The 27,591-nt window shown below is 43.4% G+C and overlaps 1 long non-coding RNA gene across 3 annotated transcripts; it reads right to left on the reverse strand.

Moving 5' to 3' along the window:
* Positions 1-10,354: 10,354 nt before the first annotated feature.
* On the reverse strand, positions 10,355-14,746 carry LOC119337191. Of its 3 annotated transcripts, none has more exons than XR_005163065.1 (5): positions 14,609-14,746; positions 14,153-14,527; positions 13,960-14,033; positions 10,833-12,119; positions 10,355-10,716 (listed from the first exon to the last, which is right to left on the reverse strand). It is a non-coding gene; the product is annotated as an uncharacterized LOC119337191 (long non-coding RNA). The 3 variants fall into 3 exon arrangements; XR_005163066.1 differs by having other exon boundaries at positions 10,833-10,895; positions 11,999-14,033; XR_005163064.1 differs by having other exon boundaries at positions 10,833-14,033.
* Positions 14,747-27,591: the final 12,845 nt, after the last annotated feature.

Consider the following 27,591-nt stretch of genomic DNA (forward strand, 5'->3'; position numbering starts at 1 on the left):
TGATGTTATGAGTAGTCCTCAAGAAGAATTTGAAGATGTGGGAAGAGTGGCTACCTCATGTGGGGTTCGTGTATAACAGGGCTGTACACTCAACCACTAAATTTTGCCCATATGAACTTGTTTATGGATTCAAACCTATTGCTCCCGTCGATCTTTTGCCTTTGCCATTGCAGGAACGAACCAACCTTGATGCAAGTAAGCATGCTAATTTCATCAAGAAACTTCATGCCCAGGCAAAGGAGAACATTGAGAAAATGACTGAACAATATATGAAGCAGGTAAATAAGACAAGGAAGAAGCTGGTGTTTGGGCAAGGAGATTTGGTATGAGTACACCTTCGAAAGGACCGTTTTCCTGAGCAACACAAGTGAAAGTTGTAGCCACGTGGTAATGGACCATTTGCGGTGCTCGATAGGATCAACTACAATGCTTACAAGATCGATCTTCCAGAAGAATATGGTGTTAGCCCAACCTTCAATGTCTTCGATCTTTCCCCATACTTTGGGCCTTTAGAGTCAAGGACGACTCCTTCTCAAGAGGGGGAGGATGATGAGGACATCCCAACCATGGGCACCACACCACCAATCATCAAAAGTCCAATCACAAGAAGCCGCACAATGCAAATACATGATTAGGTGAACACTAACTTAAGTCTATCATTTGACCTTGAAAACATGGTTGTGCCTTCACCTCCTTTGTTGTTGGTTGAACTCAGGTGCGGTATCAAAGAAGGCCAAATACATTTCAGTCCGTGCAAAACAATGTTTTATGGCGAAGAAACAAAGTTAGGAATTCATGAAGAATGAGTTGTCCGCTGAAGAAACATTGTTTCGATTGTGACGAAACAATGTTTTGCACGAGTTTGGATATCCCAACTTGCGAAAGGTTCCCAGAACTTGAGTTTGCTACTGAAGGAAACATTGTTCGACTCCAGTGAACAATGTTTGGTCGGGAACTGCCATCTACCTCCAATGAGAGTTTTCTAGAAGCCACCTCATTAAGTCTCTAAGCCATTTAGTGAAACCAAGCTGGTTCTCTTTCACACCTATCCAGGGGGTTGTCCTGATTATAAACAGGCTAGCTCTTCCCTTTGTTGCGTACTTTTGCCATTTCTATCAAAGACCAAAGACATAGATCCTCCTGAGATTGGAGAGCTCTTGTTACCCTTATTCTCTTGATTCCTTGAGAAATTGCTCCTAATTCGTGCTCCACGACTAGATCGTGTTGTGTGGGTTAGAGTTCGTGGTTTCCCTTGCGTATTGCACCTATCCCATGCTCCATGACTTGAGCATGGTTGTGTGGGGTAGTATTGGGGGTTGTGGATCGGCGGATGTTCGGATTGCAAGCTTCAGTGAGCATCCTCCTCGTCGGGTCATAATCTCTAATTTTCCATTTCGGGCTGCTAGCAGCTAGTTATCCCCTTCCATCTAACGATCCTACGCCATGAAGATCAGATCTCCCCTTGAACACCCTCTTCTCTAAAGACGGTGTCGCATCACAACGCCAGGCTATTATGGCTATTACACATATTACATCCACTAGGCATCAAATTTTTGCCACCAGTGCAAATATAGGGAACAAACCAGCATATCACATACACTAGTTTTCAAAGTTGGCGACCAGTGCAAACAAAAACCACATCAAAACAAGTCCATAACTGATACCACTTTGAAAGAGCTCAAGAAAAAATATCCTGGGTACCAAGCATGCTGGCAAGATGCTTAGCAAGCTTATTAACTTTCTCTTGTTTGGCGCTTACATCCTCCAGCGCTTGCTGTTGCACCAGAAAGTATGCATCTGAATTTTTCTAGGACTTCCTCAGTCCTTTGGCTTCGTGTCGTAGCACATCTGATCGATATCTTTCAACTTGAAGTTGAGACTCAAGAAGATGAACTAATTCAGGCAGTGAGTTCGAAGAGCTTGTGCCAGCAGTAGTGGCCTCGAACACTACATCAAGACATGACTTTTGGGTTGTCCCACTGTCGTCAAGATAGTTTTTATCAGCTTTCTTGGAGACCAACAGGGATGTCTCACTATCTTGAACCTTATCTGCATTACTTCCTTTACCTTTGTAGAACAGGGTACTCTTCTCCAATATTTTGTCTGCATTCTAAAAGAGAAACAAGCAGACACATCACAGGTTTACCATGTTGTATATGAAACTCATTTTGGTAAATCAGTTCAGTAGTAAAGTGGACAGGATAACAACATGAAACAAACATATATCTTTGTACCATGGTCACTGTATGGTCTATATCATTCTAGTTTTTGTTTCCAAATCAAGATAGAGACACAATTGAAATAATATCTACTTATGACAAAGCAGCATAGATAGAATATAAGTGTGGGAAAGTACATAGCAATAACAACACTTGTAATGTGCATGACATGAGAACATAACTGTTTATTCAATTGAAACGGAAATCAACATCAAGTTACAACAACAAACCAATTAAAGAAACAGGTTTAAAACATACATGTTGCTCCATTGGAGTTTCAATTCCATCCTTCAAATTTGAAAATAGTTGGTATGAGTAAATACAGTGATGCAAGAGCAAAGGAGTATGAACCATAGCTACAGAACCTGACCTGAGAACAATTCTTCTTCTGCTTTAAGCATTGAGTTGGGGTTCAGAGTGGTGGCCCTCGTCCTTTGGGCACTGCAGTTGCCTTACTAACTGCTCGTGTTTGGGTGCTATGTGGTGGGGACAGTGCTGTGTCAACTGGAACTGGGTTACTATTTGCTGGGGTTGAGGTTAGAAGGGATGTAGCTGGTTCTCTGTCCAACTGAGTAGGGGTACAATCTATGAGAGTCTGGGTTATGTGTGGTGGGGCTAGTTCTTGGGCAAGTACATCCATGGTTCTATCTGCATCGACTGGTAGCACTATCTTTTTTGAAGACTGTGTTGTTACTTCCTTAGATACTGCCATCACCCTCTCCAATTCAAATGGCTGATAAATAAGAAAAGTAATTGAATGTACATACATTGTATGATAGACAGGTGCAATGGATAGTGGGGAATAAAAGAGGGCATGAAATAATTCGCATTTATGTTGTCTAACCAAACATGATAGCATGACACAATTTCACGTATATGATGGCTAACTAAACATGATAGCATGACACAATTTCACATATATGATGCCTAATTAAATAGGATGGAAAGACATAGTTCAAAATATGATGACTATTAAACAGGATGACATGATGTAACTATAATGTGTTTATTAAATAGGTTGGCATGCCATAATTCACATACATGCCGCCTATGGAAACATGATAGCATGATATAATTCACAGATAGAATGACATAATTCAAAATATGATGACTGTAAACACTAAACAGGATGAGATGATATAACTATATGATGTCTTTATTAAATGGGTTGGCATGCCATAATTCAGATAGATGCTGTCTATGTAAACATGATGGCATGATATAATTCAAATATATGATTTATATACTAAGCAAGCAGATGGCAATCACATATATGATGTAAAAACTAAGCAATGAAGAAATCATATGCATGATATGAGTAATATAACCCTACCAAGTTTGAGCATAGACCTCAGGGGGGGAAATAGGACTGGTCATCTGTCTCTGAATCCTCCTCTGAGGAGCTATCTGTAACCAGCAAGACGTCTGCTTCAACAGGTAGCATTGTCTGCTCTAAAGAACTTGTTTTCACTCTAGATACTTCCATCACCGCTTCAAATGGCTGATGCACAAGAAGAGTAGTTGAATATACAAACATTGTCGACAAATGGAATACATAATACAAAAAAAGGATAGCATGATATAATTCACATATATGATGATTGTCTTCACAGCATGGCATTGCATAATTCACATATATAATGCCTTGCAACAAGATAGCATTGCACATATATAATGTCTTGCAACAAAATGGCATTGCATAATTCACATATATGGTAATTAGACACTAAACAGGTGGCATTCACACAAAGCATGTCTAAACTAAGAAAATGACATAGCAATGCAAGACACCATACACATGATATGAGCAACATAACCCTACCAAGTTAGAGCATACACCCCGGGGGGGGGGGATAGGACTGGTCATCTGTCTTTGAATCCTCCTTTGAGGAGCTATCCGTAACCAGTGAGATATGCACTTTGTCCGATAGCATAGTTTGCTCTGAAGACCTTGTTTTTACCCTAGAATTTTCCATCACCTTGTCAAATGGCTGATGCACACGAAGAGTAGTTGAATGTACTAACATTGTTAACAAATGTAACACGTAATAAAAAAAGGATGGCACGATATAATTCACATATAAGATGACTGGCTAAGCAGGATGGCATTGCAAAATTCGCATCTATGATGCCTAGCTAGACAAGATGGCATTGCATAATTCACATATACGATAAAGAAACTAAATAGATGGCATTCACACAAAGCATGTCTAAACTAAGTCGATGACATATTTGATGTATAAAGTAAGCAATGCAAGGCACCAGATGCATGATATAACTAGCATCAGCATGCCAAGTTAGAGCGAAGACCTCAGGGGGTAAATAGGAGTGGTCTTCACCTTCTGAATCCCCCTCAGAACAGTTATCTTCCTCTTGATTACAACCTGAAATGGGTGGAGGGGGTTGCCTTTGCGCCCACCATGGAGCAACCTCTGCATGAAATTTTATTGCCACGCAAGGATCATCTCTCTTGCTCTACATGTTTAGTTCCATTGTGTACAATAACTGACATGCATAGGAATAAAACATAGTGAGATTATGTAAGGAGTGCATGCAGAAATCCAGAGTGATGGTAGCAACCTATGGATAGACCCAAAACCAGTGATAGCAGGCAAATAATGGCTTCAGTTAAAAAATACAGATAATGGCTTCTTTACTATTTGTTTCCCACCCAACATGAAACTCATAGTAGACACCAGAGATTAACCAGATAGTAGACATATACTATTGATTGCGGCCCTGGTATGTACCCCACAACCATTTAAAAACTCAAGTTTGAGCATTAGTTTGGAGCTGACTCAGAGTCTAATCGGTGAACAAGATAATAAAGTAGCATGTAATATTAAGCGATGCATAACGTAAGCAGACACGAAAGAGTGGAACCTCTCTTGCAGACCCGTGTAGTCCTCAAGGTCCTCTGCTCAGTTGATGATTTGTCGTGGCTGCTGGCGGCGGGGAAGAAGATCCGAGGTGGCGAAAGACAGTCTGGAGGGCGGATCCCTGCTGTGGTGGACCCTTCTGTCGTTGGAGCAGCTGAGCTGGGGTGGACGACGGCGCAGCAGGAGCGGGATAAACCACAAAAGGTATTCTTTGACAACTATCTGTAAGAGAAGTAATTCTATAAGGGCTCGTTTGAATTGGAGGATTCTAACAATGCAAGGATAGGAAATACATAGTAATAGGATAGGAATGCATGTGCAAAGAATTTAAAATCACAGGATTTCTGTCAATCTGGGTGTTTGGTTCACATGAATTGGAAGGTCACAGGAATGCAAAGAAGCATGGTCAAATTAAGTCAAACGATAAGAAAATGTACAGTTAATGCTATTATGCTACTACCACTTAGTCTTGTTCTTCATGAATAGGAATTTGAAAAGGAGGGCCAAGTGGATATTAAAATTCCTACGGTTTTTCTTTGAAAGAGACACTAAAAGAACAAATCTACAGTTTTCCTTTGCTCCATTTCTTTGAACCAAATGCATTAATAGTAGTACCATAGGAAGCTTTCCAATTCCTATGTTTTTCCTTCACTCTTCCTTTCAACCACAGTCAATTATAGTAGGCAGGCTTGAACAGGCAAAAGCCTACACTCCGAAATGTTTTTATGCCACTTTGTACTACTTTGGACCCAGGCCACTGTCCTACTAACTCAACTCCCAGGCCCATCTACACACGCACAGCTCAAAAGCGCAAAAATAAATAATGATTGCTTTTGAGAGAGTCCATCACGGATAGCTAAGTTGCCTGGTACCTCACTGCTTGTCATATAGTAGGAGAAACTAATCGTATTTCATGTTACTACGTGTGCTCAGTGGACAATATATATAACATGTAGAGTAAAAAAGCGATGCAAAAAGTGTACAATCTCTTTGGCGAAGCCATGTCAATCTCAGCATGACTGGGTTGGTCGGCGAGGATGCTTCGGCTGATGTGGCTATCAGAGGAGGGTAATAAGATCTGAGGTGTCTGGAGATGGAGCCAAGGGTACTACTCCGCTGTGATGGAGGGCTTCATCGTTGGAGCAGCTCCAGTGAGTTGTACGACGGCGAGGCTGAAGCAGGACAAGAGAGACAATGTTAACCTGAGTGGAATTCTAATAGCTTCTCCAATAGATGATGCAAAATACATAACCACAAAGTGCTAGATGTAAAATACATCAGCCACTCATCTCTGAACTTAACTGTCGAAACTGAATTTAACTGTCAAAATAGAGTTTTACTGTCGAAACTAAATTTTGCTGTCGAAACTGAATGCACTAGTAGCAGAAAAGCAGCAGTAGCATCAGTTGAGAGGATCGAGATGGACCTAGAAGGGGGGTTGAATAGGTACACTAACAAATTTTAATTATTACTTAGCAATTTTTGGCAATAATGCGGAATATGAAATTGAGCCTAACAATTGCAAGTAATACTAGGAGCTACGCAAGACAAACAAGTAACACAACTAGGTGAGTAAGCAAGCAGAATATGATATAAGTAAATTCTAAGAGAAAAGTAACCATAAGTAGAGAGTTAGGGTTAGGGATAACCGCAACTCCGGGAGACGAGGATCTATTCCGATGTTTTTTGACTATTTACTGCAAGGCAACAGCCTCACAGTCCTTTATTAATAACTAAAAGAGGAAAAAGTTACAAGTTTACAAATGTACAAAAAATAGAAAAGATACTTACAAGAAAAGTGGCTAAGTAAGGTTAGCTATCCAGGACAGAAAACTATCTTTATATTTACATCTAATCCTGTGAGACAGAAGAGAGATGTCATGGATAAAGTTTCTTCTCCAAGCTCTAAATGAGGGTTGCTCATTTCTGAAGATCTTCCCATTCCTTTGTGTCCAAATATTCCAAGTAGCAGTGAAGACAACCTCCGAGAAGAAAGGGTGATCGAAATCCCTCCTAACTGCTTGAGCCATATCATATGTGGTTTGGTTCGGTTGAACAGTCCAAGAAATCCCAAGATAGTTCCAAACCCGTTGGCTAAAATTGCAAGCAAAGAAAATATGAGCCCGATCCTCATGTTGTGCAAGGTTGCATAGCACACAAGTGTCATCCTGGATGATCCACTGCCGATGTTGCATCATATACCTAGTGTTCAAACGATCCATTAAGAGTAGCCAACCAAAAACTTTGAGCTTTAGCGTGCATGCACACTTCCAAATCCATTTGAATATGGGATCAACCACTAGGTGTGAGAAGCAAGAGTCATAATATATCTTTGACATAAAAACTCCAGACTTTGAAGGCCACTTCCAAATGTCCTTGCTCTCACCATCCATATTGATCAAAGGCAGGAGGGCCTCGAGTTGTGTGAATTCCGAGAAGGCCTCCTGCGATAGAGGCAAATGGAAATGATCCAAGATATCAGGCTGCTCCATAAACTCCTTGACTGTGAGTGCATCATCCACAACAAATGAATGTAGCCTCGGGAAACAGTCATGTAAAAGGACAACACGATTTCCCAGCTGCCAACGGTCAAGCCAAAAAAGCACCATGTCACCAGCATTAACCTGTGGAACAGCTATCTTGCAGATTTTGGGATATAAACGCATGATATCACGCCACCAAAATGAACCACAGATCTGGGTGCTTTGAGGTGGTGACAATGCATAATAAGTGTCCCAAATTAAAGATACCCAAGGCACGTCCACTTTATTGAAGAACTTGAAGAGATGCTTTAGTAACAAAGCCTCATTTTGGATGGCCAAGTTAAGAACACCCAAACCACTGAATCTCTTAGGGCGACAAACTAAATCCCAAGCAACCAATGATTGACGTGGATTATCCGTGTTGCCTCTCCATAGACATTGTCTCATGATTTGCTCTAGCTGCTGTAAAATGCCCTTTGGGAGAGATAATGTGCACAAAAAGTAAATTGGCATGGAGCACAACACTAACTGAAGAAGTTGCAGCCGGCTTCCTTGGTTTAGCAGGCATGAGGAGGCAGATAAGCGGCGCTCGACACGATCAACCAAAGGCAGCAGATCATAGATTGTAGGCCTAGAAGTTCCCATTGGCAATCCTAGATACGTGAAAGGCATTGTCCCAACATCGCATCCAAGCAAAGAGGCCACCCTAGGACCTTCCGCATCAGACATGTGTATTGGAATTAGAGAGGACTTACTAAAGTTAACACGCAAACTAGTTGACTCAGCAAAAGTGACAAGCATCTCCTTGAATGCAATGAGCTGATCACCGATCGCAGGCAGAACAATTAAAGTGTCATCGGCATATTGTACGATCAGGTAATCATTGGAGTTGGTTGGGATTGGCAGAGATAGGATATTCCTGGAGCACATCTCGTTGACTACAGATTGGGGTGGATGTATTCCGATGTTCACTTCCTTGGAGGGAAGCTATGTCACCATTAGAGACGTGGATGTTACCACGAAGGCGCACCAATGCAACGAAGGCTCACCCTATTCTCCTTTGAGACAACACCACGAAGGCGTTTCTCAACCACTAGTGGTAGACCTTGGGGTACCCTCACAAACTTTTCCGGGGGTAATCACAATGGTCGATTCCTCTCCAAAAGACTCCTACCGCCTAGGAGTCTCCAACCTCCAAGAGTAACAAGAACATTGGGAAATGCTCAAGAACCTGCTGAAATCATGAATTCCTTTGGTGAAAAGAAGGGGAAGGAGTGGATCTATCACTTGATTGGAAAACTTCTCTCAAATGTTCCCAAATCCTTTGGGGATCTAGGATTTGGTGTAGGGAATCAAGAGAGGGAGTGAGATGTCTTCTTAGAAACCTCAAAGTGAATGGTCAACCTTATCCCGTGGGAGGGAGGAGGCTATATATAGTAATAGTGTAAAACTGACCGTTGAGTCACACAGTGTGCTGGAGCTGTCGGACGTCCGGTGAGTACCAGACGCCTGGTGACTCAGATTGGAATGGACGTCCGGCCAGGCCACCGGTCGTCCGGTTGCTAGAAAGCCTGCCAGGCCACAGAAGAGGCATGAGGCACATAGCCAACGGACGTCCGGAAGACGCCGGCCGTCCAATGGCCGGACATCCGGTGAGGTCGTAAATCCGCTAATAAACATTTTGTCGGGGCAGTACCGGACATCCGGTGAAGAACGGCCGTCCAGTGACTGGTCGTTCATTGAGACCGGACTTCCGCTAATTTATATTCTGTGAAGATACACCGGACACCCGGGGAGAGACGGATGCCCGGTCAGTTGTGAGAGGTCGGACGTCCGTAGACATTCGGGCGTCCGGTGATAGCTGAACCTACTAGCTTAGAATCATGCCAGTTTTTGTGCACAAGGTAGAGGAAGAATTAGAGATGAAACAAAGATGTTGTGAGAGGATATTTTGTGGGTTTTGAGCAAGTTCTTTCACGAAATCCAACGATCCCCTCTTAATAATGCGGGATCCCTATACTCAATTACAAATTGAAAAAAGAGCTGAAGCTTCTGTCTTTGTCTTGTATCTCTGCTCTTGAGTGATATATGTATATTTATGTCCATATTCATGATCCACACACGGCCCTTGAGACATAATCCTGAGATATACTTGATAAACATGATTAGTCACAATATGCATGTTGTCATCAACATCAAAATACGATAAGGGCATGATTGCACTTTCAATCTCCCCCTTTTTGGTAGTTGATGACAACATTCATGCACTTCTCAATATGTAAAAAAAACTTTGAATATCGAAAGGATTTGTTGTGGAGCTCCCCCTAAACATGTGCATAAATAAAATAAGCATGAAGAGAGCTCCCCCTCAATATGATACCAAAACAACCAAATCTCATAAACAAGATAACATAAAACCAGAATAGGCTCCATAAAGGTTCATCACTCATAGAATAGTACATAATCTATTATATAATTAAAACAGAAGTAAAACAAGCCGTCACATTCATCCACATAAGTTAGAATTATCTAATCTGTTAGATTGTAATATTAACAGCCTTGATTTAAAATCAACGCGTAAACGAGAAAAGTTGTGTTGTCACGTGTACGTTCATATAATGTGTACGTGCATATAACGGACCAACACATCCATGTTCCATCATGTGTAATTAGGATAAAAACAATTATATTGTAATTAGGATAAAAATAGTAGTCAAACCTAAATAAATAAATAAATAAATAAATAAATAAATAAATAAGGAACCTAAGCAAATAAGGACATCATTTTTTTTCAAACTCGGACACGCATGCAAATAAGACGTGTATACGGACTACAAACATGACTTGTCAAGGCAAACACGGCACATGAAAACACATACATGCAACCGCACCCAGCACATGCCCAAAAATTGAAGTCAGCCAAATCTGCTACCTAGCTAGCACACTACCAACAAAATCAGTCTTCCAATTCAACTACGTAAGCAACCGCACCCAGCACATGCCCAAAAATTGAAGTCAGCCAAATCTGCTACCTAGCTAGCACACTACCAACAAAATCAGTCTTCCAATTCAACTACGTAATGTCACCAAGCCAGATGTAGTGACGCCCAAGCAACCTTCTGAGTGGCTTCTCACCTGAGTCATAAAGGTTTCTAATTGTTATTCTGGATCCAATCTACCTTGGCAATCAAAGTCTTCCGATTCAACTATGCAACGCCGATGTAGTCATGGCAACCTTTTGAGTGACTCACCTGAATCATCAAGGTTCGTAATTGTTATTCTGGATCCAATCTACCTTCTGAGTAGCCTCTCACCTGAATCATCAAGGTTTGTAATTGTTATTCTGCATACAATCTTCATAGGTGCATTATAAATAATTCACTAGTGATTTTGTGATCCTTTTGCAGCAATGGCATACAACAAGCATAGCGAGTTCACAACAGGAGGACGAAACTATGTATTCAAGTGCAAGTAATGAGAATATGAAATTCAATCAATCCTACAATTAATTGGCTTTGGAACCTCGGCATGATATTCATAGATGAAAAGGTTTAGCCATTGCATATTTATTAGCAGATTGTTCTATTGTTTGTTTTAACTACTAAGTATGCCGGTATGATATTCATCGATGAAAAGGTTTAGTCATCATATATTTACTTGCGAACTGTTCTGTTATTTTCTACAACAACTACTAAGTATGTTTTGATTGTTTTCACATGGCCAAACAATTCTTGCGACTATCGGGAAGTAGTTTAATTTATAGACACATATAGAACAAAGATAAATGAGAATCTACTTATGTAACAATTTTAAGTTTGTGGAATAAGTATATTCGAGTAAGCAGTGAAATATAGTTATTTTTCATACATTAAAAAAGTAAAGGAGGTGAGAGGATCATCAGAAGGTTACCCAGTTTACTACTTCGAGTTTGCTACAAAGGAAAAAAATTAGATGAAACTTTCAAATAATTAACTCCGCTTTTATAGACGTCATTGGATTACCAACCCAAATGGAGCATGTGGAATCAATAATAAAAAGAAATAACCCCGAACCTTCATATTTCAGCCAGATTGAATTCTAATATAAGATTAAGTCCATAATGCACAACCATTCCTCATCACTGGTGCAGAAGTTCAATGGTAAGTTCATTAATGTTACAATCTCTTCTATTAATTATAAAAATATGTCTAACAGAATTTACTTTGATTAAACATGATTATGCTTAAAGTCAAGTGTCATAAGAATCTATACAGATCTAGATATACCATAAACTTGGGAAATTGTTGACAGGTATGAAAGACCAACTTTTATTATTTCTCAGCTAATTTATCTTGACTCATCTTTATTCACCAATCTAAGATAATTGTTATACTCGATTTGCTCCAAATGTGCAGGAACTCAACACAAGAATCAATACCAAATTCATACTCCCTCGATCCAAAATAAGTGTTATGGTTTTAGTTCAAATTTGAACTAATGCGAGACTTCTTCTAAGATATTTAATCGCCACTTTTTGAGGAAAACCAGACTCTCAACACCTGCAATGACAACTTAGTAAATATCAGTTATAGTGCATATCTACTTAATTATGTCTCTCACTTTCTCCAGTATGCTAAATTTTTGGGAAATCATTTTAGGATTTTGTGTTCACAGTAATAGCTACAAGTGATCATATTCAAAGCTGGTATATGTGATGTGAGGATTTTCACAAACTAGATAAGAAGGAAGTTGGCAAGTACTGTTACGAGAGTTGTGATACATATCGAGATGATGTATCACCTCGGTAAGCATATTCTACTAATTTGAAGAAGACTTCTTTCCTATTACATTTACTCTACACTAATAACAATCGTATGATAGTTATCGTATTTGACAATAAATTAATGACTGTACAACTACTACAAGTTGCACTTTATTTGACGGTGAGGCTGAAAAATTGTTCAATACATTTGTCTCGAACTTGCTAAATTCACTGGATGAGAAATATGAAGAAGCGCCAAAGATTACATAATAATAATGTCGACAAACACTTATTTTCAGCTCATGTTCAGCGATGGCAATCTCACTTTCAGAACAAAAAACTATGCAGTAAAAAGAACATTTGTGTGTGATGATAGGCTTGAGATGATGGACCTGAAAGATAAAGCCGAGGAGGAAAATTTGCCTTTATCCATTACAAAAGAAGTATTGTGTTTGTATTTTCCTAACTAATACATCTCACATATGATTCTCAGAATTTTTCATGATGAAGTGGACGCCGTGTTAAAAAAAGCAACAAAGAAGCATAACATAGAGGCTAAAGGTGATTAATTTTCTCAGAGTACTACTTCTCAATTTTTAGAGACACGTGTAATCTTTGAAATGTATTTTTATTTTGCAGACAAATAACAATAGAGATTCACCTCAGAAAAGGATATGACAATTTGTTTCTATGTAAGAAGAACCACACGATACTAATGGGGCTATAGTACATGATGATGGGTGTGAAGAAAAAAAACATAAACATCACATGGACTCTGCAATGACAAAAGAAAATGATAGAGATCTATCATATTATCGGATGGCTCAGAGGATGAATACACCAAGATAAGTGTACAAGAAAGGAGAGATGTATGCTGGGAACAAGAAACATGTTGAAGCGGAAGTAAAAACTGCAATGCTTGAAGATGAAGACTCAGTTGCCAGTTGTGGCAAAATAAGATGTACTGATACTGCAGCCATAAGGAGATCGCATAAAATGACCAAAGAGGTTTATGGCCACAAGACCGGAAGTGTTGATGAAAAATGCTACAAGAGAAGTGGTCAGTTCGAAGATACAGTAGCCAAAAAAACCTAGGCGAACAAGGAGGTTACCCACAAAATTAGTTGATTAATATAGCTTAGACTGAAACTAAGGCAGACCATAACTGAGATAGAGAAGAGCACTTGACATCTACCAATATAACGACACATATTACATAACAAGGCGCTGAACGGCTGAAGTTAGCACTACCAGAAGCATGTCATGTTGTAATTACTTGATATATGAGTTTTCTGTTCTTCATAATAGCTATCTATCCAACAGCCTTTTTCAGTTAAGAGAATATTAGAAAAGCTCTGATATTATAGGCATTTTGTAGAAAATCCATCCTATGTCAACACATGGATCTTGCTTTGAATAAAAACAAGGTTCCCTCATTTAGACTTGGCGCCACAGCAAAACCAGCAACAAATAACATTAATTGCATAGGTATAAAAAAATGGGAAGTAATAACATGACCAAAATTTCTTCTCAGTTACTTCATCGGATGATCAGAGGTTATCCAAACTAATTAGTAGAAACTAAATAAACATGTCATTCCATACACTACACGATTGAGTTTTCTGGTGGAAACATACTTGAGTTGACTAGATTCAACATGCGAGCTTTTGCTGCTTAACAAACCGATGCCCAAATTGACCATGCAAGCAACCTGTACGAAGAGAAATTTCATAAATAAGGAGTACAACACTACAGACTTACATAGTGATATGGAGGAACTACAAAAATAATCTGCACTAGGAAGGATGCATATGATCGGCTCACACTTACATTTTGTAGGAGATGAAGAGGAAAATAACTCGAGGCCGTCTGCAACGGTGCTCAGATCTTGATGTCATTTGCTTATGGCACGATCTCACATTTGTCTACATAACCCCATAGCTCTCATGAAGCATAGCCGCAGTGCAAGTCTCTGCCCCGCTCCTCAGATCCGACCATTATCCATTGCACGAACTCATCTAGGAAATCGACACCCTTCTCCGTGAGCTTCCTTACTGCCCCCTCAACGCCACCAACCTCCAGCACATCCATCACCGTCGCTAGCCGCCGGACCTCCTGATGGCCTCGCCGCCGGACTCGCCGAGGTGGGCGAGCATCTGCACCCTGAAGACCGCATCAAACGCGTTCACGCACTCACCCGGCCACCTGCGCCACCAACCCCAGGAAGAGAAATTTTAGAGGGGGGTAGACTCTCAATGATGGCCACCGCCCACGAGCGACATCTACCTTCGCTGGCAGCAAATCTGGCGAAATGATGCGTGTGGATGAAGAACCAGGTGCCGATGGAGTTATTTTCCTTTTCTTTGGAGTGGATAGGGATCGACGAGAGGAGGAAGAGAGGAGTGAGGCCACAGGCCAGTACGGGAACCGGTACGGGCTGTTTTAGATGGAGAAAAAAAATCCGGAGTGGTAATTATCTTCCGGATGAAGAGCACAACTAAAAAAATAGCCGTGCTTTCCCTAAAAAAACAGCCATGCTATACACACGAACTTAAATCCAGCCGGACATGCACATGATTTATTTTGTTGAGGTTCGACATGCACATGATTGAGAAGGGCACCAGCGGCTGGATTAGCACGTCATGCATAGATCGGGCAGCACTGTCGTCTAGGTAACCGTTTCGCTCAAAAACATGAAGGAGTGGTGTTATACACACGACAGAAATCGCACGATTCCCAGACGATGCTTAAATCTAGCCGAACATGCATATGTTTAAAAAGGGAATCAGCCACTCGATTTACCTATCATACAAAGGTCGGGCACAACCATTGTCAGTGAAGTAGTTTCGAATATGAAGAGCCCGATGGCACATTCAGGCTCAGAAGCCGAAGTGTACAAGAAAAACTATGAGGTGAAAAACCGACTGATCAAATGCAAATTGTACCCTTTTTTGTGTGAAAAGAATGCAAATTGTACCAAGAATACTACGATATGAGTAAAAAGATGGATGGCCAAATGCAAACTGAAAAGTACTTAAACATACACATAATCGGTAAATCGAATGAATCCATAGATAATAACTATAGAGGAGTCGCAGAGAGGAAAAAAATTACAAAACGAGTATCAATGCCAACTCAAATAATATTATGTCATTTTTAAATAAAAACTGTACACAAACCAAACAGTGCACTCCAAATGCATGATCTTAGTAAAGAATCTGATATTCGAAAAAGGCGAGAAAAGTAAGGAAACTGATCAGATGGATATAAATCATATAGTGGAGAGAAAAGTGAGTAGAAAGAGGATTGTGTAAAACTGTAAATACACATAACACAGGCGATCAGGCATTATTAATTTTTCGGCGTGGATGTGTCTTACATTCATTATAATGTATAATTAAAAACAAACCTAATAGTTGTTTGAAATAGATAAAACTTTGAAAAAAACATATATGCTAAGTTAAAACTATACAAATACAATATATAAGCTATAAGAGAAACCTTATAAGGACTCTTTGCGATTGTTGCAACATTGGGTTTGTTTGGTAAAAGATTGGTGTTGCTTTGATATGTCATGACCATGTAGTGAATGATAGTACAAAATAATTTACTAGAAATCTAGCCGCGCAAATGCGCGGGTGCAGACGCTAGTTCGATACAAGCTAATATCATAGCATTACATAAATAAGTGCCTACTCCCCCTTTGGCATCAAATACCCAAAAGGGGTCATAACATCATTAAATAGCATCTTCATCATTATGAGCACCACTGCCACCAGCCTCGTCAAGGAAATCAGCCCATTCAGGACCCGAGGGAAAACCAAAGTCAGAAGGTGGTTCATCAGGAAGACGTTCATCGTCACTCACGTCGTAAACTCCGGAGTCTCTCAGACGAGCCTTCAGATCATTCTTGGAAGTGACCATGCGAGTGATAACATCGTGATTTTGGGAGCAATGAAAGGTAAACACCTTCATCATGGCAGAGTGAGCCTTCCCAAGAAAGCGAGCTATGCGCCTAAAGGATGCAGATCCAGAAGTAGTAGAATGAGTAGGAGGAGGAACACTAGCAGCAGTTCAACGAGCAAGAGCAAAAGAGTCCTTGGGGACCCAATCATCCTCCATGTGAGGTGGAATGACCCACCGCTCATGTAAGTGAGTGCGGGCAATGGGAAACGAAGCTACACTCTCGATGAATGCCTGAAGAAAGGGAGCATGAGGAAAGGCCCGCTTGTGCTGAAAACAAGCAAGACAGATCTCATGCCACGAAAAATGAGGGACATTGATCTTCCCCTTTGGAGACGCATAGAGGTGATGCATGAGATCAATGCAGTAGCTATTGCAAGACCCCTTTTCACCCATCTTGGGGTAAATGGTGTGAATGACACACTGATAGATGATGTAGAAAGGTGAGCGCCAAATGGAGACTTGGTTCAGACCCTTATGTTTCTCCTCATTAGTCATTTCACCCAAAGGTTTGAGAAGATCCGCACATACCTCAATGCCCTTGGGCCTATGGTTTGGGTCATCCTTATGGATTTTGAAACTGGTGTCAGGAAACCAAGGGCAGCAACAAATTGAGAATAAGATGCCGTGAGCACGGTGTCGGAGGTCATCCAGGTGATAATGTTATTTGGAGCAAAGTAACATGTGGCATAGAATTGATGAATGACAGCCTGGTTAAAATCATGCTGAAATGCAAATGGAGCAGCAAGATTAGATGACTCGATGAGCACAATAGCCCCCGGATATTTCAAGGATGAGCATGAATATGCTCTAAGTCAATGAATACATGCAGAGATAGACCCTTAGGAATGATGATAGTGGTAAAAATGTCTGCCTGGACATTAGTGCAAAAGCGAGCGTCTTGGGAGTAGCTAACAACAGAGAATTGGTCAATATCACGACGAAGCTTAACATAGGAAGCTATGGGAACCTAATTGAACCTTTTAATGTTGCAACCGAGAGGAAGTGGAGGTTCAAGAGAGATGCGACGGGCATCACCTTGATGTTGCACCGGAGGAAGAGGAGGCTTGAAGGTGGGCCGATGTGTTCCCGTCTTGGGTGTAGTGGTGCAAACAGCAACATACTCGGGCTGCTCCAAATCTTCCAGCTCATCTGCATAGTCGGATTCCTCCGATTAGGAGTTGCTAGTCGAGCTGTGAGGGTGGGCGGCATGCTTTCGAGGACTATCACGCTCTTGTGAATCACCGGAGCCACCACGACGAGACGGATGAGATGGCCCACTAGAGACCTGCTTGCGTGCGGAGTCTTGGTCCTTGGCATCTCGACCTAGAGGAGGAAGAAGACCCAAATCACCTATCCACCTTCATAGATCAAAGAGAAGTTCGATTGATGAGAGGAGAATAAGAGGAGGTGCTACCTCGGGAGGACAAATGAGATGGGGAAGGGATCCACGGGGCGGCGCCAGAGGCCCGACGGCTACCAGGAAGAGCCAACCCGCGCTGAGACGGCGAGGAGCACAACCGGCATGCAACCACAACAAGGAGAGTGAGCGGCAGCGGCAGAGAAGAGAGGGGGAACGAGCGATTTTAGGTTTAGGAACCGCTCTAAACACACTCTGCTTTTATATATGTGGGCCAGGAATTGACCGGACGACCGGTGCGGAACGGACGTCCGGGGCCTGAGAAGACCTACCAGATACGCCAGGTAGTGGACGACTGGCAAAAACGGACACCCGGCGCGATAGGACAGGGCTGAAATTAACGGAAGTCCGGACTCACCGGACGCTCGGTATGAGGACAACAGAAAGGATTTTATAGACGTCCGGTACATACCGGACGGCCGGAGCACATAGGAATTTTTCTTTTGAGAAGAATAAGGTGCAATTATTGGTGCTAATGACAATGATAGGGAGATGAGGATTTTAGTACGTAGTAAGATCCAAAGACACAATATGAAGTAGTAAGTATCCTATGCCAACAAAAATAACACACATCGCCCAGACAATGTTCTAACGGCAAGAGCGGTGGCTGATGCCACCATGTGTGAGTATATGTGACATGGCACCGCAAACATTTGAACTTTGGGTGCATAATCACTACTCCATCATTGAAATCACCATAGTTAGAATAACATGGTAGCTTTGAGAGTGTGTGTTCTATTTACGCATTTCACAGGATCAGAGTGCTCATGAGTTGAGTGTCTCCCCCTAAATATATGCCTCCATCCAGACAGGACATGATGAAAATGCATGAATGGGTACTAAATTTCACATAATGTTGTCAAGCTCCAAGATACCAAGTTCATGCCTAAGTTGACAAAACCTTGCTTCATCTAATGGTTTGGTGAAAATGTCTGCAAGTTGAATATGTGTACCCACATGATCAATATGAATATCACCCTTTTCCACATGATCTCTCAAGAAGTGATACCTAATATCAATGTACTTGGTGCGAGTATGATCTTTGGGATTGTCAGCAATATTGATGGCACTTTCATTATCACATAGAAGAGGCACATGTCTATAGGTGATACTGTAATCCTTCAAAAAAAATTCTCATCCATAGTAATTGAGTTGCACAACTAGTGGTTGCAATGTATTCAGCTTCAGCGGTGGAGAGGGCAACACCGTTTTGCTTCTGTGAGGACCAACTTACCAAGGAGCGTCCAAGAAATTGACATGCACCGAAGGTGTACTTTCGTCCCACTTTGTCTCCGGCCCAATCCTCATCCGTGTACCCAATGAGATCAAACTTAGCATCCTTGCGTACCATAGACCCAACTTTGGGGTGTGAACAAGGTATCTAAGAATATGCTTAACCACCTTATGATGACTTTCCCTAGGGGAAGCTTGAAATCTAGCACACATGCATACACTAAACATGATGTCTGGTCTAGATGCACAAAGGTAAAGCAATGAACCAATCATAGAGGGGTAAGTAGATGGGTCGAAAGGAATAACATTTGTGTCTTCAGTGAGTACAATTTTGGTTGGCATGGGAGTCTTACATGGACTGGCATTGGACATGCCAAACTTCTCTAGAATATCCTTAAGGTACTTTGCTTGAGATAAGAATATTCCTTCTTGAAATTGTTGAATTTGAATCCTAGAAAGAACTTCAAATCCGCATTGAGTGACATCTCAAAGTTCTTGGTCATGGAAGCCGCAAACTTCTTGCACAAATGAATGTGAGGAGAACCAAAAATGATATCATCTACATAGGTTTGGCATAAGATCAAATCACCATTGTCCCTCTTAGTAAAAAGAGTGGGATCGGTCACCCCTCTCACAAAACCATCATCGAGTAGAAACGTCTTAAGATGATCATACCAAGCACGAGGTGCTTGTTTGAGGCCATACAGAGCCTTATGAAGTTTATACACATAGTCTTTGTGATCGGGATCAACGAACCCAGGTGGTTGTGATACATATACTTCTTCTTGTAGAGGACTATCAAGGAAAGCAGTCTGCACATCCATTTGATGTAATGTAAAGCCATTGAAGGCAACATAAGCAAGTAAGATGCGAATAGATTCAAGACAGGCAGCGGGAGCAAAGGTCTCACCAAAGCCTAAACCTTCAACTTGTGAGTACCCTTGTGCCACTAACCTAGCCTTGTTGCGGATGATTACACCATTCTCATCTTGCTTGTTCTTGAAAATCCATTTTGTTCCTATGACATTGTGTTCCGTAGTTGGCCTCTCGACTAATGATCACACTTGGTTACGTTTAAAGCTATTCAACTCTTCTTGCATAGCAATGAGCCTATCATTGTCTATCAATGCTTCTTGTACCTTGAGAGGCTCAACACTAGACACAAACAAGAAGTGAGGACAAAAGTTTGTCAATTGTTTATGAGTGACTCTACCTTCCGATATCCTGGTGAGAATCTTATCAACATCAACACGACCGACCACTCGAGGTATGATGGAGGTTAGGGTTTCGCTAGGTTCAACTTCATGCCCATCATCCACGTCCTCAACATATGGATCATTAATATGTGGTGGAATATCTTCTTCTTCATATTGCATTTGTTGAGGTTCATCATCAATGATTTCACTTTCTTGTTCTTGCTCTTGTTGATGATCTTGCTCTTTAAGATGATCATGGTGAGGGACTTGAACATCTTCTTGTACTTGAACTACGGGCATTGGTTAGGCAACATGAGCTTGTGTTGGTATGGGTGTTGAAGTGGTTTGATGGTGTGTGAAATTTCCATCTTCTTCTTCATCATCATGAGGTTCTTGTTCCATGGGAAGAAGAGCACCAACACCCATGGATAAAATATCTTGAGAAGAATCTTCTTCACCTACATCACTTAGATCAACTTGCTCCCCATGGGAGCCATTAAATTCATCAAACACCATGTCACAAGTTTCTACAACACATCCATTGGATTTGTTGTAGACTCTATAGGCGTGAGAGTTTGATCCATAACCAACAAATATGCCCTCAGTTGTTTTCGATTGAAATTTTCCTAACCGTTCTCTTTTGTTTAGTATGAAAGATTTGCATCCAAATACACAAAGTACTTGACATTTGGCTTGTTCCCGGTTAGGAGCTCATATGGAGTCTTTTCCAATATAGTGCGGAGGAAGAGCCGGTTTGATGCATGACATACGGTGTTGACAGCCTCAGCGCAAAAACTATGTAGTGACTTGTACTCATCCAACATGGACCTTGCCATTTCCACAAGTGTACGGTTCTTCCTTTTGGCTACACCATTTTGTTGAGGTGTGTATGGTGCGGAATATTGATGCTCAATCCCTTCATCACTAAGAAATTCTTCCAAGGTGTAGTTCTTGAACTCGGAGCCCTTATCACTTCTTATTGCCAAGATGTCTTTGTAAAACTTGCGTTGTGCTTGCTTGGCAAAATTTATGAAGGTGATCTTCACATAGTCCTTGGACTTGAGGAAAAACACCCATGTATATCCACTACAGGAAACAGGTAATTTGCCGTCTGTGGATCACAGACGGCAAAGAGCCAAATCCAGATGGCAAAGATTTTGCCGTCAGGAAGTAGACGGCAAACTCAGACGGCAAAGATAAGTCGGCAAAGAATACTTTGCCATCAGCCTTTTGTCGAGATGACGGCAAATATTTTGCCGTAAGTCAAAATAGTTTTGCCGTCTACCACAAAAATAACAGACGACAAAAAACATGTTCTTTGCCGTAAGTCAAAACATATGCTTTGCCATCATCCACACTAAAGTACAGACAACAAAGATTGTTTTTCATTTTTTTTAAAGTAACGTCTGAGCAGAGCATCTCGCAGGACACAAGAACAACAAACCAAAACATGCTCAGGGAGATTTTGGACTCAACACGGCCGTGTTGTCTTGCATTCATCATCGATGGAGTTACAGACAAGTTACACAGCTGTCCTGAAAATTTACACACAGACCCCTAGAAACCAAAAAGAAAAAGCAATCAAGTCCTCCATTGCAGCAACAGGAAGTTCACCGCCGTCCGTCCTTCTTCTCACCGGAGACAATACCAAAGGGACACCACTGCCGGCACCTCGCCCTGCTCACCGCGCCGCTTGCCCGACCCTACTCGCCGCACCCCCGGACAGCCACGCCCACCGGCGCCGCTCACCCGACCCTGGTATCCGCACCGCCACCCGGCCGTGCTCGTTGGTTCCTGGAGAGAGAGAGAGAGAGAGGAGCACCGCCGCGCGCCAGTGCAGCTTCGGGCAGCCGATGCCGGAGGGAGGAGCTCCTCTGTAGTGGGCGTCATGCGCCATGCTCGAGGGAAGAGGCCGCCGCGCGCCCGAGGGAAGAAGCCGCTGCGCGCCTGCGTTGAGTAGTCGACGATGGAGTAAGCCGCCGCCGCGCGCCATGCTTGCCGCCTGTCCGTCCGCCATGCTCGTCGCCGCGTCCGCCATGCTCGCCGCCGCGTCCGCCATGCTCGCCGCCCGCGCGGCCTTCCTGCTCTCCGCCCGCGCGGCCTACCTTCTCACCGCATGCGCCGCCTCCCTGCTCCCGCCCGCGCGGCCTCCCAGGCTCCCCGCCCGTGCGGCCTCCCTGGCCCTGCTCACCGCCGGCGCCGGCCATGCATGTGTGTTTTGCGTTTCGTGGTGTGAGTTGTTGTGTGGTGTGCGTGGGTGGGTGTAGTGGGGGCGTGCGTTGGTGGGTGGGTGGGCCTGTGAGCATGGGTTAGTGGGTGTGTCAGGATGGGTGGGGCTGCGTGGGTATGGAGGGACCGCCACGTCATCGATCCGCGGGATCGATCCACGTGGTGTGCTTCTTGTTTGCCGTCTGTGTTTTTTATACAGACGACAAAGTATGTCTTTGCCGTCTGCTTTTTTTATTACAGACTGCAAATCTCATACTTTGCCGTCTGTAATAAAAAAACACAGACGACAAAGACTTTGTTGTCTGTATTTTATTTTATAGACGACAAAGTATGAGATTTGCCGTCTGTAATAAAAAAATAGACGGCAAAGACTAATTTGCCGTCTGTAATAAAAAATGCAGACGGCAAAATATGTTTTGCCGTTAGTCATTTTTTGCCGTCTGCAGCTGACGGCAAAACTACTCTTTGCCGTCTGCCCCGACAAAAAGCTGACGGCAAAGATGTCCACTGACGGCAAATTAGTTGTTTCCCGTAGTGATCTGGAGTAATCATCAACAATGACAAGTCCATACTTTTTCCAACCAAGACTATTCCATGAAGGAGGACCAAAGAGATCCACATGAAGGAGCTCCAAAGGCCTTGAAGTAGACATGATATTCTTGGGTGGGTGCTTTGATTGATGTTACTTCCCAGCTATGCATGCACTACACACATGATCTTTCTCAAACGAGACATTGGTTAGTCCAAGGATGTGATTACCCTTTAAGAGATCTTGAAGATTTCTCATGCCGACATGGGCTAGCCGGCGATGCCATAGCCACCCCTTGTCGGCCTTGGCCATTAGACAAGTTGCATGGAATGTGCTCTCTTTCGAGAAATCAACCATGTAAAGGTTGCCATCCAACTCCCCAACAAAGGCCACTTCAAGAGTAACTCTCTTAAAGACCTTCACATCCGTTAGTCCAAAGAGTGTATCATAACCAACAGAAGCCAATTGGCGAACAGAAAGCAAATGGTATTTAAGGGATTGGACAAGCATGACATTTGCAAGGGACATGTCATTTGTGATAGCCACCTTGCCCAACCCGAGTACCAGTCCTTTTGATCCTCCACCAAACATAATTCTCATAAATGGTTGAATAGCTTCCATGAAATCGTAGAGCAATTTGCCATCTCCGGTCATATGATTGGTACATCCACTATCTATCACCCATTTAACTCCACCAGAGAAAGCAACCTACACACAATTATGACTTGGTTAGAGTCACCCATTTTGCAATGGGACCTCTCAAGTTAGTCACAAGGGTCTTAGGGACCCAAATAGCATAGAAACATAATTCATTTCGAGGACCAACGAATTTTGCATACACTTCTCCATCCTTAGTTTTAAGGAGTACATAGGATGGAGGCATGAACTCTTTTGGCTTGTTGAGAGTGAGCATGCTCCTTGTGGCCTTTCCACTCACAACCTTACCTTTCTCCTTTTGCCCTTCTCGTACAAATGTTTCTTTTAGAGGAGTGGTGCACTTTTGAGAGGACGACTTCTTCTTGCTTGTGCTTGGGTCAAACCATAGCCCCTCTTTGGCAAACACCTCATTAAGGTTCTTTTGTCCTTGAGCACATGCCATGAGAGCTTTCTCGATTTGAGCTTTGAGAAAGCGATTCTCCTCAAGAATAGATGCTAGATCACTACTTGAGTTAGTAGTACAAGCATCAACATTGATAATAGGAGAAGAGTAGGCCTTGGCTAGAGTTTCACGAGTAAGCTTGAGCGTCTCAAAACTCTTTGTAAGAAGGGTGAGCTCTTCTTCCTTAGTCTTGAGGGACATGGATAAGAGCTCACAATCCTTAGACAGAGAAGCATGAGACTTCACAAGCTTACTTTTATCATTCATCAACTCTTGACAAGAGTCCTTAGCCTTTTTCAGGGAGGCAAGATCTTGGCATGAACATCAATGTTTGCACCAATTTTCAAGCATAGTTCATCATTCCATGCTTCCTCATATTGGACTTTCCGCTCAAGGATTTCATATTTTTCCTTTTCCTCGGTGACGAGAGTTTCGAGTTCCTTAATGGTGATGGTGTGCTTACTCACCATCTCCATAAGCATACAAAACATAGTGAGCTTCTTTCCTTTGAGGGAGCACATGAAAATTATTAAATTTAGCAAGCATAGGATCATCTATATCATCATCCTCATAACTATCCTCCACATCAAGATACTCATCACTCGGAGTAGAAGGAGTGAAAAGAGGAGGATTTGATCGTGGGGTTACCTTGACCTTGTCAGGAGAGCCTTTGGTCCTCTCCATCTTCTACCACGACCTTTGCCATTAGGCACTTGTGAGCGTTGCCCTTGTAGTATTTCATGTAGTTGTAGGTGACCACATCACCACTCTTGTTCACTAGCCTCAAAGTGTTTTGAGAATCTTGAGCAACTCTGGCAACACCGCTAACATCATCCGGATCGGATTCTTCATGAGCAACCGTTGCTTTCCCATCTCTCTTCTTGAGCTTGGAGTTCAAAGGATTTGGCAACTTCTTCTTGGAAAAGTTCTTGGGAGACCTTGGTTTATCTTCTCTCTTCTCATAAGGGCACTCATTGGAGAAGTGGTTGGTTTCTTCACAATTGTATCATTTCCTCACTTTCTCCTTCTGGAACCTTCCCTTGAATTTTCCTGCGCTAAACTTCTTGACAAAGAGAGCAATTTCTTCATATGACAGGCTCTCATCTGAGTCAATCTCATCACCATCCTCATCATCATCTTCTTCTTCTTCACTTTGCTCTTCTTCACATACATGCACTAAAAAAAGACACATCTGTGGCATTTTGGGCCGAACAATTTTTTTCCTGTCATACTTATGATACTTCTATGACGATAATTGTGACAAAACCCGGTATCATCATAGATGTGGTGGGCTCCTACTTCTGTGACAAAAAATCATGATAGAAAATGGGCTTCTCGTCTTGGGCGGGCCGGAGACACAGCTGCATGACATTCTTTGGGCTGTCCATGACGGAAAAAACCGTGGTAGAAGTGAGGGCGAGGCAAATATCGGGAAGTTCCCAGTTACGATGGGTGGTCGGGGGCCGAGCGATGCGCGTTTCTCTCGTACCATACACGCGTGGGTGTGAGGCGTTGGGCTCTAACTGAACCGGAGCGAGGCGTCGCCTAACTGAACTCGAGCGATTGCACTGCAGGCTACGCGTTACTGAACCCGAGCGATCGAGTGATTCCTTCGCTACTGCTGCTAACTAAAGCTGATCGATGCTGCCTCTGGATGAACAGTGAGCGTTGCTGGGGGGTTTGGATGAACAATTCCCGGCGGGGGTGGATGAACAGGACCCCGTGGTGTTGCCTCTAGATGAGCAGGACCCCGATCGAGCCGGTTGGGGCTGGATGAACAGGACCCCGTGAGGGCTGGATGAATAGGACGACCCTGTGGAGGGCTGGTTGAATAGTAGCCAGTGGAGGGCTGGATGAACAGTAGTCCATGGAGGGGTGGTTGAACAGTAGCCTGTGGAGATGGCTGGTTGAACAGTAGCCAGTGGAGTAGCGCGCGGTGGATGCTGGATGAACAGGAGCCCGTGGATGAACAATCACAGGTGGAGGCTGGAGGAGGTCGACGGTGGATGAACAGTAGCCCGTGGAGGCTGGAGGAGATCGACGGTGGAGATGAACAGTATTTCGTGGAGTCCCGTTTTGCGGTACGCCACACCCCTCCCGATGAACAGGACCCCCGTTTTCACTGTAGCGCTCCAACACAAGTCCGTTTCTTCCGTTTTGCGGTATGCCACACCCCTCCCAATCAACAGGACCTTGTTTCGACCGTAGGAGGTCCAACAGAAGTCTGTTTCCTCTGCTTTGCGGTAGGCCAGGCCCCTCCCGATGAACAAGATCCCATTTCGACCGTGGCCGGTCGAACACAAGGCCGTTTCCTCTGATGTGCGGTACGCCAAGCCTCGTTTCCATCAGCTATTCTGTCCAAGCCCTCCCGATGAACACGACGACGCATTCCGTTCCGACCCAGCCGGTTGGCACCCCATGAACACGACGATGACGCAGTTTCCCCATTCCGCCCCAGCCATGTACACGAGCCCTGGCCGTACGTATGCGCGAGTAGGCATTCGAGACCCCGCCCGTATGTACGTACGTGGCCGTATTTTCTTTCTTGCACCCTGGTCGTTGTACATACGTGTACATGCTACATGCGCACCTCTATTATGACACATGCGCGCCTCTACTACGACACATGCGTGCCTCTACATCGACCAGTATGTACGTACACATTCGCGACCAGTATGTACGTACACATTCGCGACCAGAATGATATCGCTATGTACGCTTTGACCAGGTGGGTCCCGACTGTCAGGCACTTCCTTGCATGCGAAGATGTAGCTGGTGGGTCCCAGCAGTCAGGGGGCGAATCATTTTTTCCCGTAATATGGACGTACTTCCTTGCGTGCGAAGATGTAGCTGGTGGGTCCCAGCAGTCAGGGGGGAAACATTTTTTCGTGAATCATTATTTTCCACGTAATAAGGAGGCACTTCCTTGCTGCGGCCGTGGATCCAGCTGTCAGCCTCTCCACGTACAGTACTCTTCCGATGGAAGTCGTTCCTTGACCACGTTGACCATGCCGCGCCGAGAGCACCAAGGCGGTGGACGACGGCGAGGCCTAGGAAGGGGACGTCGCGGAGCCGGGGAAGACGCGACAGTGGATGCCCACACGGAGAGGAGTACGAGGGTTCACTGGTTCGGCTGTGGTGTGAGGCTGCCGTCACCATAGGGCCTGGCTAGCGGTGGGAGTAGTTGGGGGCGGTGAGGCCTCAATAGCAGCATAGCCGGCCACTGGAGGCAGGAGCAGGCGGTCTCGCCGGTGCTGGTTTGGGCGACTGGTGCAAGAAGAGCAGCTATTGAAGAAGCAGCAGGACCTTTCGATTCAAATCCAACGGTTACTGCTGCTAGAACCGTTTGTTGACTAAGTTGACAAGCCCTGCATACGCGTCAACTTAGTAGGCCCACATGTCAGCCTCCCAGCCGGTGCGCCCCAGATGTCAATGGGAGGAATCATTTTTTCGTGTAATAAGGAGGAAGTTGATTGCGTGCGGCCAGGCTAGCGGAGGGAGTAGGGTGGGCCGGTGAAGCCTGCGCGGCATCACAGCAGGCCACAAGAGGAGGGAGCAGGCAGTCCTGCTGGTGCTAGTTTAGGCGGCTGGAGCAGGAAG

This window comes from Triticum dicoccoides, chromosome 7B (assembly GCF_002162155.2).
Source record: "Triticum dicoccoides isolate Atlit2015 ecotype Zavitan chromosome 7B, WEW_v2.0, whole genome shotgun sequence".
In the NCBI taxonomy this organism is placed as follows: domain Eukaryota; kingdom Viridiplantae; phylum Streptophyta; class Magnoliopsida; order Poales; family Poaceae; genus Triticum; species Triticum dicoccoides.